Raw genomic sequence first — 10,804 nt, 5'->3', positions numbered from 1 at the left:
TAGGTTCTGCGTATTTTGGAGAACGCGAACGGTAGCGGCTAATTTGGAATTCAACTCTGGCATTACACATTTAGCTTGAGTACGTTCGGGGACAGATAGGTGCACCGAACAGATCTATACTGCTGCGAAATTCGAAGGTAAAATATAAAACCATTTTTTACTGGACGTCGTCTCTGGCGTCGCCGTCGTCATTACTTAAGGCCCCTATTGTTGCATTCACGAAGGCGGTACATAACGGTGCATTTAAGGCTATTTGTGAGGCAGGTTGGCACGTGGACTGCTTGCATGATCTTGAACAAAGACAGGAGGGAAACTCAAGAAGAACTGTAGGGGAGGGTTTGCCATTCATCCATTTGCTGGATAAGTTGCAGTACTCCTCGACCCATCCTTGACCAACTGGTGAAGGGACTTGAGGGCAGCTCTGTAAACTTCTCCAAATAGCTGCTCGCAATTGGTAGTTTGCTCTCAAGGAGTGCATCCTTAAACAACAGAAACAATCTGCACAGGGAGGTAGCTGGTTCGAGTCAACTTTGCCTTGTTTGGTACAGAATATCCTACAACAAAGTCCAATGGCGTTACAGACTCCATAACCATGCGATAATAAACAAAAAAGGCCTTAGACGTAATAACTACAGCTCTGTATGTGCTGCATGGAGAAACACTCTGGTACTCGCTTCCTGGTGCGTCGACCTTAGCTCTTCTCTTGCTGCTACTCCAGTTGAGGAGAGTTCATAGCAGTAATCCTCGGTTGGTACGAAGATTGTCTTTGCAGCGAACCTCTCTCTGTGCCTCTTATCTTGCCACTTCTCTGAAATAAATTTGCTCAGGAGCGATTTAGGCTTGGAATTGGACAAGAATGTCCGCCATTGATGCATCTTGTAGTCTACCTTGAAGTTTCTGACTTTATGACCGCTTTCTGAGCGTCTCTTCTCTCTCTTGTGGTTTTTGATCGAATTATTTCTGTAAACGTCGAAGACCACGTCATTACGCTGGCTGTCTGTTCCTTCATGTAAAACCATGGACATCATACTGTCATCCAATTCAGCAAATGTTTTCTGGTCGCCTCTTATCTTCTAGACCATTACCATTTCGTCAAAAATTCGCCCGCACGGCTGAGGAATCATATCTGCTGCGGTCATATTCTTCTGGCTGGCTCCTTGGCAAGTGATGATTTGTTGGTTCTCCTAAGCAATCCATCAGCTGTGTCAAGGGCCCAAGGGCGAGGTCCGAGAGGGTGGTTCAGTATATCATTCATCTTCAACGTTCTGTTCTCAGCATGATCATTTGAGCAAATTGCGCACGATCCGGTTAAATGATTACTTCCTTTCTTGACCCTATTTGTCCTTTCATCTTCTTGTTTAAGCTTTGAGGTTCGTAATTTTGTCGCAGAATTTCACCTTACGTTGGTCAGACTCAAGCCTGTCATGACAAAATGTCTTACATAAGCCGTCTGCCAAAAGCAAGGACTAATTACGGCAAATTTAACATTCGTTTTTTCGGTGCTAAAGTTTGGAATTCCATTGATGACTCACTTAAATCTAAGAGTCGTGCTTGTTTGAATAATCTCTTAAAAGAATTGATTATCTCCAACTACTGACTGGTACTTTAATTTTTCATTTTTTTGTGTGCACATTCATTTTTTCTTTTTCGTTTTCTGTATGTGTGTCTGTGTCTGTGTCTGTGTCTGTGTCTGTGTGAATGAAATCGTGTCCTGTTTTTTTTTTTTTTTTTTCATATATTCTGTAACTTTATAGCAATATTTTTTCCGCTTGCCCCAGCCACTTAGCTCGATTAGCCTTAGCTATTTCTAAGTGGCTGTGCTCTGTTTTTCATTGCTATTTTTTCACATTGCATGTATTTATTTTTATTTTAAAATTTTTCTGGGCACGAAATAAAGATTGTTGTTGTGCCGACCGGTTGGCTCAGTTGGTAGAGCGTCGAACTACCGTGCGGGAGGTCTCGGGTTCGAGCCCCAGACCGGACCAACACTCAGGGTCTTAAAATAACTGAGGAGAATATGCTGCCTTTACAATGACATCTGCAAATGGTTAGATATTCTAGTCTTCTCGGATAAGGACAATAAACCGTAGGCCCCGTCTCCTGCATCTTCACTGTCATGGTCAGCAGGGGACGTTAAAGAACCCACACACTAATCGTAAAGAGCAGGGCACGAAGTTCCCGGTGTTGTCGTCTGGTCTTTGCCCATTGTGCTATTGAAATGCTCGGAGACATTAGCTGTTAAAGCTACTCTACAATCCGAGGGTAAATAAAGTATACTACTACTACTACTACTACTGCTGCTGCTGCTGCTGCTGCTGCTGCTGCTACTGCTACTGCTGCTACTGCTACTGCTACTACTGCTACTGCTACTGCTGCTACTGCTACTGCTACTACTACTACTGCTACTACTACTGTTGTTGTGTTGTTGTTCTCTCCGAAAGTCTCTGCCGGAAGCATGCAGATCATTCTCTATTTCAGGATTTGCGAGGTTGCCGGTCGATAGACAACTAGGTCTTGCTGTTCCCCCTTAAAGGGTTTGATCCAGCTTCCGTCGAGCATCGACATCATCAATTTCATGTCTTTTTCGTGCGATCACCAGCATTATATGGAGGTACAAGCGAGATTACTGGAGGATCAATGTTTCTTTTCCTTGTCCTAGCTTGCTCAGTTCCAGGGGGTGGAAGGAGGTTCCGGAACCAAAATGTCTGGCTTAGACAGCAATAACATTTACTCGATGAGATGTTCCTGCGCCATAAAGCGTCTCTTCTATTCTATGAATATTATCCCACGCAAGCGTTGCCTGAATATTTTTCGGCAAAGGAACATCATTATCAGGCGTCAAGGCCATTTTTTGTAGGCAAAGTGCTGTGTTTATTTCTTCAATTTGCGTATAGGCAATCCCATGCCCACATCGGCTTAACATCTGTATAAGTCGGTTCAACATTGCGGTTTGCAAAGTTTTTACTGTGTATGGTAATAGCATTTGCTTGGAAGGTTTTCCTCCAGTTATCCCGTATATAATGTCTTGCCCAAAAGAGTTGACACCAAGGCACTGGTGGCGATGAGGATATTCCGTTGGGATTTCTGAATTGCTAGTTAGAGGAGTCTGTAGAAAGGCATCTAGTTCTGCTGGGAGATTGATTGCATTCTCACATAGTTCAGAAGATTTCGGTGGCCATGCCATTTCAGTATTATTTGAAAGAACTACATTACAGATCTACAGTCCAACTTGCTATTTTCCTTGACTTTACATGGAGTCAGCCCTGTTGTCGACTTGCTGAGATAAAGTTACTATCTCTCTGGCCAGTTGAGCATTTGAAAAATTTTTGGAAAGAACAAAAACTTTATTATTGTTCGGGAGATCTTCAAATTGCAACAAGTCGCCGAAATCGTTTTCTAACTTTTTTCAGAAATATATTTTTCGTCGATTCGGATATTTCAGTAGCGCCCATTGATCGCATGGAGATTACTGCTTCTCTCTCAGATCAACCATCTAAATAAGCCTGGGATTTAATAAATCTGATCAAATAAACTCAAACAGTTTGTCATAAGGTTGAGAATCTATATCAAAAAAATTTGTTTTCATCAGAGTCCGGTTCACTGCTTTCCAAGTCAGTGTAGTTGCTCGCTTTATCTGGTCAGGTACAATCTCAAATGCACCGACCATGGTAATACGCTTCAGCTGCTACCAAATCACGACGGGCAAGGCCAATAAGCCTGTTATCACCCGCAGCAATAGCAGCTTTTCTAAAGCATCTAAATACAGGTCAACCTACTGAGTCAAAGGGATCGCGTGTTCTTGTACATGCAGTCTTATTTTCGCAAAAAGTGTACATTTTCGAGCAAGGTCTGCTCGTGCTTGGCTCTTGCCGACGAGGTCTTTGCCCTTCGCTTTCCAAATTAAACTTCGAAATCTGTTTCGCGACCGTTGTTTGAAAAATGCTCTCCAAATAATTTCGCTTCATGCTAAAAAGACTTCGGCATTTCCTGTGATATATGACTTGGGGAATTTCTCATTCCTTGGTATTCTCTGCAGCCAATGAATAAAGCAATGGCCCATGACTTTTAATTGTAGCCGCCTTCAATAAATATTTCAAAGAGTCGAGATCTTTTTTTAAAATGGGACTAATTAGCCGACTTTTATCATATGAGCAGTGAATAATACAAGTTTTAAAAACAGGTCGTTTAGTTTGGTCTAGGAATAAAGCAACAATTGAAACTGTATATAGCAGTCAAGTTTCCTTGAGTCGAACAGAGACTGTTGAATGTTTGTAAGTATTTTATTCAGTGGGAATAAAAATACTAAGTGTTCCCTGTTTCTCTATATTACTTGATAAAAAGCGTCCAAACTGCGAAAATCTGGCAAGAACTTTGAAGTATTTACCATGCAGCGAGACCGTCATCTTAGACGTTACCCATGATGCTTTTGGAGATTGAGCTGCATGGTTTCATTTAAGTTTTTCTTTTTCAAATCAACTTATAAATTTTAGTTTTGAACCAAAAATGTTAAGAAAAGCTGTTTACTGTACAATGTAGTAATTTATTAATATTATAAATAAAGAACGCATTTAAAATAACTGTTTTAATGTGAGCCTCGCTTCCATGTCACAGCAATATTTTTGAAAAAAAGAAGTACGTAAAAAATACTGAAAGCTACTCTTTCACGATTGCTATCATGTAAATTTAAAAAGTCCTTCATACAACCTTTCATCAGATATCACTCACATGTTCTCCCCCCGAGTGGTACCGAGAACCTGCCCTGGCCCATGGACTGTTTCAGGAATTTCCGCAAGTTAGCACGATCAATCAATGAGCGCTGCACACATTTTGTTTTCAATGACAGTGACTTTAATTTTATTAAAGCAATTTTAAAAACTTATGACATGAAAATATTTTGGAGAAAAACAGTCTCTTCCAGCTGTTCATTACTTGAGTCGCAACGCGAAAGAAACGGCGGACGAAACAAGGAGAGAGAGGCTTGATACGAGGAACGATCGAAAGCCTGTGGTCGTAACTGTACCATTGCTGAAGAGCGGAAAAACGCAGTGCGCAGCTTTATGCGCATTCCTAACCCTACTTGCAGGTTCAGGCCCCATTTATAATGTCTCGGTTACCCGAGACAACCCTCCCCACAAGTTACCCTAGCCGAGGTAACTTTTCACTTATTTCTTTGTAAATTTAACCAACCGTTTACAAGAAGATCGCGAACCCGTCTCGGAGGGAGATACAACGCGGGTGGTGAGTTGTCTCGTCTCGGCATGCAAGGTAACCCAGGCAAGCGGGGCAACTTTTCTTCATATAAACACTTTGACTCGCCTAATCGAGACAATTCTCGGGGTGGTGAGTGTCACGAAATGTCTAGATTTAGGATTTAAAGCAGAAATTCGCATCAAAGAAGTGAAAATTAACTCAGCAAGACCCACTTTGATCGAATGACCGAGGAAAACTCAAAGTAAGAGGGATATTTGCACATTTGGTTATTCAATAAGGGTTATGAATAATCATGCGGGGTCAACTTTGACTCGGACTATAACGACAACGTTTTCACATGTAAACGCTCGATAAAGTTGCTCAGGGGGCGGGTTGTCTCGGGTACCCGAGACCAATAATGCGGGTTGCAGTGGCGAAGAGAACAGCGGACTGCAATAAGGTACGCAAGGATGTTGCTCGGTTGACTAATTTCTATTTGTAATACAAAACGGCTGTGGTTCCCCGGTCTGAGATTGAACATTTCCTAAATAGTAGGCCAGTAAATTGATCACAGCGCAGTCAATTTAGGTCATTTTCAGTTCAGTTTCATAGATTCATGGACATTGTGTGCAAGCCCGGTGCTGAACGAGTTCCATATTCGAATAGGCTAATTAAAACTACTTTTTACATGTATTTTTGACATTTTTTAGAAAAGCCAGCTGTTCTTGTGATTCCACATGCGCTGAACGTTACGGAAGGACGCCCCGCCCTTTTTATATGTAGCGCCAAGGGGAGCGCACCTTCTAACATCACGTGGACAACCATGTCTAGTGGAGAAATCTACAACAGAGGCAAGCTTGAGATAAAAAATGTCCGGAGAAATGACTCTAGAAATTATCAATGAACTGCAAATAATGAAATATCAGGACTTGTCAAAGATACTGCATTTCTAAATTTATATTGTGATTATAAACAGTTATCTATTCTCATCAGTCTTCCTCACACCTATTGTTGATAGTGGGCACCAACAGTCTCTCGTTGAAGATAACCCTAAAATGCTATGGAAGACACCTAAGAATCCCACACGAAACATGCCCAACCTCAAAAAAGGACCAACCCCAAGATAAAAAAAAAAAACCATCCTAACAGAAATTAAGACTCTGAGAACGCAGAGACAAAATTTTTAACTGTTAAGATCCTCATATAGACTGGTGGAAGTGGCCGATTCGGTCGAAGGTAATTTAATACATCTCGAGCAGATCCTCCATGGACGACTTCTGCATGACAAGGTGTAGGGGAGGGGACTCTCCTACCCAACTCCATACACAGATGGCCCCGGAAACCAGTCTCCCAATAAGCGTGTAAGAAATAGACGGGACAAAAGGTCTAAAAGACATATGATTAGTAAAAAGCCGAGCTGGCGGCCTATTGCAAACATAATTTAACCCTTCATAGCTTCCTTTGTAATGAGTGAAAAAACATTTTTCAACGCAGACGAGAAAATGAATCCAGAATTGGACCTCTGAGAAATTGTTAGTAGAGTACTGGAACAACTTGTCCCATGCACTGATCCGTATGACGGTGGAGTTCACCTGCCCTAAAAAATAAATTAGCTTGGGTCACGGAAAGCCAGCAAACATTTCACCCTAGATAACTGAGGAGACAAACTTTTGGCGTAATGTGGGCGTTGCTTGCCATTTTCTGGACCTCATCTAGGGAGAACCCCTCGCAATTCACCCATCGCAGTCGAGAGAGATCAAAGTAGGATCAAAATTAGGAGTCTTCTCCCAGTCATGAAAAGGTATTTTTGAAAACCAAGAAACAGAAAAAAGGAGAAAAATAAATAGAAACGGAGAATAAGGCCCAGGGAACGGCAAACTCAGCCCCGGTAGTCCGAGAGGGAACGTTAGTCTCCCCTTGAAAATGCCACCCGAGGGAAGAAGAAAAAGAAAACAGTGGAAAAAACTGAGTATATATAACAAAACGGTACGAAAAAAATGGCTAAAACAAGAATAATAAAAAAGGCGAACACTTTGCGAGTTAGTAAGAGGTTAAAAAAGAAAATTGGCTATTGGTTGGGCTATTCGTTGTTTGTTTGCTTTTTTATATACTTTTTCTTTCCTTTTCCTTTTCCCTTTTTTAAACTCGTGGATACGCGAAGCGTAGAAACGTGTTTGTTGCGGGGACTCCGATATGCAAATGTGTCACTCACTCACTCACTAAGGTGCAGACACTGCTCGTAATTGGTCGGCCCGAACGAGAGCGCCCGGGTCCGACGCCATGTTGGAATAGTAACCGCGCCCGACGCCATATTCGAATAGTAACCGTGCAGTCAGTGCGAGCTTACTACTCAACGCGTGCATCGTGCCAGCCCGAATATTGATGATTTTGTAGCTTCTACACGACCGTTAATATTAGGTGTTTCGCTAAATTGAAGTGGAGTTGACTTCGAATGTTCGAATTAGTACTCTGGCCAACTTGAAGGCTGAATTTCAGGAGCATTTGAGTCGTCCAGGCGCTCAAAATGACCAAGAGATGTGCATTTCTTTGCTGGAAAGTGACCTGAAAAGCTAATATGGTAAGCTTTGAAGAGAATGTGTCTTATTCCTCGACCTTAATGAGCTTATATGAACGAAACGAACAACTTTTGATGAACGAAACAGCTATTGAATGAAGGCAAACATCGGCACCATTGTAGAACATTGTAATTTCATTTTTATAATTTAGTAACATCTAAACCTGAGGCCAGCCGAAATATTGTTTTAACTCTACGACGTTGTGTCAGCCTTGCAGTAGTGACGTATTATCGTTTTAATTTTTAAGTTTGGCTGATTAGATCTCCTGTGAGATCCAACGTTCAATCAAGCAGGACCTTCGTTCACCGCTTTGCAGTTTAAACGCTTAAGTTTTTCATTTCGAGTTGTCCATGTTCAACTGACATCGAGTTAAGTTTAGATTAAAGTTGTGTTCTCTATACTTGTCTTGTTTATTTTAGTACATTGATCTGAACTCTAAGTGGGATGTGAAATGCTCATAAACTTGGAAAGAAACTCCCAAATGCTTGATTTTGATAAGCTTAAATGATTTTTACCCTGTTTTTTGTTTACACTTTTGCTTCCTGATTGAAAAGATAACAAAGGGAAAGAAACCCCCTGTGAGCTTGTCCCCAATTATTAGTTAATACTAAATACATTGACACTTCAATAAAGCTGAAACTATTATTGTTGGAACACATTTGTGGTCGACAGATTTGTCGGATCAACACTGAAAATGCTTGCAACAGAGTCTACTTATTTTGATGTATTTTACGTGCAATGTATATAGAGACAATTGGTTCCACATTGGAAAAGAAGTGCTGTCTCATAAGAAACCTTACCTATAACCTTGAATGAAATGCAATGAAAAACGTCTGTGAGCTCGTACGACTTGAATACATGGAAATTTTTCCAGCTGGCAGATCAACATCAAGATCTGGGTGTGAGGGAAGGGGGGGAGGGGGGAGAGTATTCTATGATTTGTTGGGCAGGAGTGTCCTCTGTGACCCAAGAACCCTTAGCCTTTACCATTCCATGTTCTGCTGCAATCTTGCCACCCTAGCTATTCTGGACGTATGTCTTTGTAATATGTGTGCAAAAAAAAGCCAACGAAAAAAGCCAACACTTTGTGAGTTAAGTGCGACCTTGAATAGTACAAACCCAGCTTGTTTTAACAGCATTTAATAACACACCAGTAATTGCAAGTTCACCAATATGTTTCATCACTAGATTACCTAATCCACGAGTTTGGCCACAGGTCTCCTTTGATTTTTCTCGCTTTTCCCTGTTTGATTTAGTCGTAGATATCGTGTGTTGTCAGAATTAACAAATTATTTCCTTTTCTTTCGTTTTCCTATCGTAAGTAGGTAGCACCTGGTGTAAATAAGTGATGTATATTGTAGTATGGATGTAGTAGTAACACAGCACTTTGTTATTGTAATTTGTGACACGTGTAATTTGTTAACGGTGTGTTATTTTAAGGTTACAGTATACCTTCAAGTATATAAATAGAGCTATCTTGGTCAATTTGTAGGGCAGACCATTGAAACTTGGTAGGCTAATAGTTCTACAGGAAACACACCTACAGCTATAAAAAATTCTGCTCCCATGGCAACTCACTCTTTTCCAGTCCCCACCCACTTGAACGGCACATCCAGATTTCAACAGATTTTTTAGCTACATCAAAGTTCAGAGCAAATAACGCCAACAGCAGCTAGAAATGTCTAGTCCATTGCACGTCTAAGCCCTAAATTGATGTGGCTAAAGACTTTTGCTGTCTAAAACAAGCACAAAATTATCGCCACAGAGCAAACGGCCTACTGTTACGGGACTAAATGTCGTCCGTTCAGTTTACACATCTCAGACCCGCCTCACGTACGATAATGGACGATGCTTGCTAGCAAATCGTTCGACTTGCGCCTTCATTGGACTTAATGATGTCCTCGGGCAGACTTCCTTTAGACAGCAAATACAGAACGCTAATCGGTCGGCTCCTTGTCAGAGTCACCGCGCGAACTGATTGCAGACGAGTGTAGCCTGGGCTAAACTTAACACAAATTGAAAAGGGGGGTGGGGGGGACGATAAATAATGAAAAAAATACATAAATAAATGAAACATGCGGCAAGTAGTTTCTACACTTCATGCTAGGTAAGATTTACAAGCTGCTGTCATAGCGAAAGCGAAAAAAAAATTAAAAAAACAAAAAAAACCACCTGATTCAGTCTTTAACAACGTTTTCATATATTCAGGCATATATTTCAAGGGAACAAGACTGGATGACCCAGAAAGGTCGAAAAACGAGCGTGTCTAATTTCTGTTGATCTTTCTAAAGCATCTAGAGTCAAACTAGGGAATTCCCTGATCAGTTTCGGACATTCTATGCCAATACTATTATTTCAAGGGAACAAGACTGGATGACCCAGAAAGGTCGAAAAACGGGCGTGTCTAATTTCTGTTGATCTTTCTAAAGCACCTAGAGTCAAATTAGGGAATTTCCTGATCAGTTTCAGACGTTCTGTGCCACATGTCTGAATTTATTACGGTATTGTTTAAGGGCCCTGCTTTGGGACTATGCTATGGCGTTAATTATGATTATTCAGAGGCCTTTTGCGGGGAATGTGTTACGTTTGGCTTATTACATAACTACATAACTTTTGTCACTTTCTTATATTCATACTATTGTAATTTATTGTAATTTGTATTTGCTTGTAATTTAAACCTTTTTGTATCTCTTAAGGTTACCGTATACCTTCAGGGGTGTCTCGAGTCCAAGCGATGTAGCGCGCCCGGTTTAAGCTGTAGGTACCTAAACTCGTATATCAAATTAAAGCTTATAGAGCAGGCTATCAAAGCATAGTAAAAATTTTGAAATAAAATGAATCGCCTATTTTTTCATGGCCACTAAATGAAAGCGTCCTAATCACCTTTTGGAAGCTACAAGTAAAGCGAATTTTATTTTCACCAATTTTTTCTTTCCTCGGTTTCAGGACAAAAAGCGCTAAAAAAGCGTGTCTGCGTTTTGCCATATTTAAGAGGCCCTGCGCCTAAGAAACGACCGATGATTTCCGGCTAAAAAATA

The 10,804-nt window shown here is 41.0% G+C and overlaps 1 pseudogene; it reads right to left on the bottom strand.

Annotated features, from left to right (window-relative positions):
• Positions 1-629: 629 nt before the first annotated feature.
• Positions 630-1,350, bottom strand: LOC149109450 (uncharacterized; annotated as a pseudogene).
• Positions 1,351-10,804: the final 9,454 nt, after the last annotated feature.

Source organism: Orbicella faveolata, unplaced genomic scaffold, assembly GCF_042242905.1.
Source record: "Orbicella faveolata isolate gen_17 unplaced genomic scaffold, um_ofav_v1 contig_25, whole genome shotgun sequence".
NCBI classification, from domain to species: domain Eukaryota; kingdom Metazoa; phylum Cnidaria; class Anthozoa; order Scleractinia; family Merulinidae; genus Orbicella; species Orbicella faveolata.
Note: the sequence above shows the minus strand (reverse complement) of the source record. Positions and strands in the feature narration are given on the sequence as shown.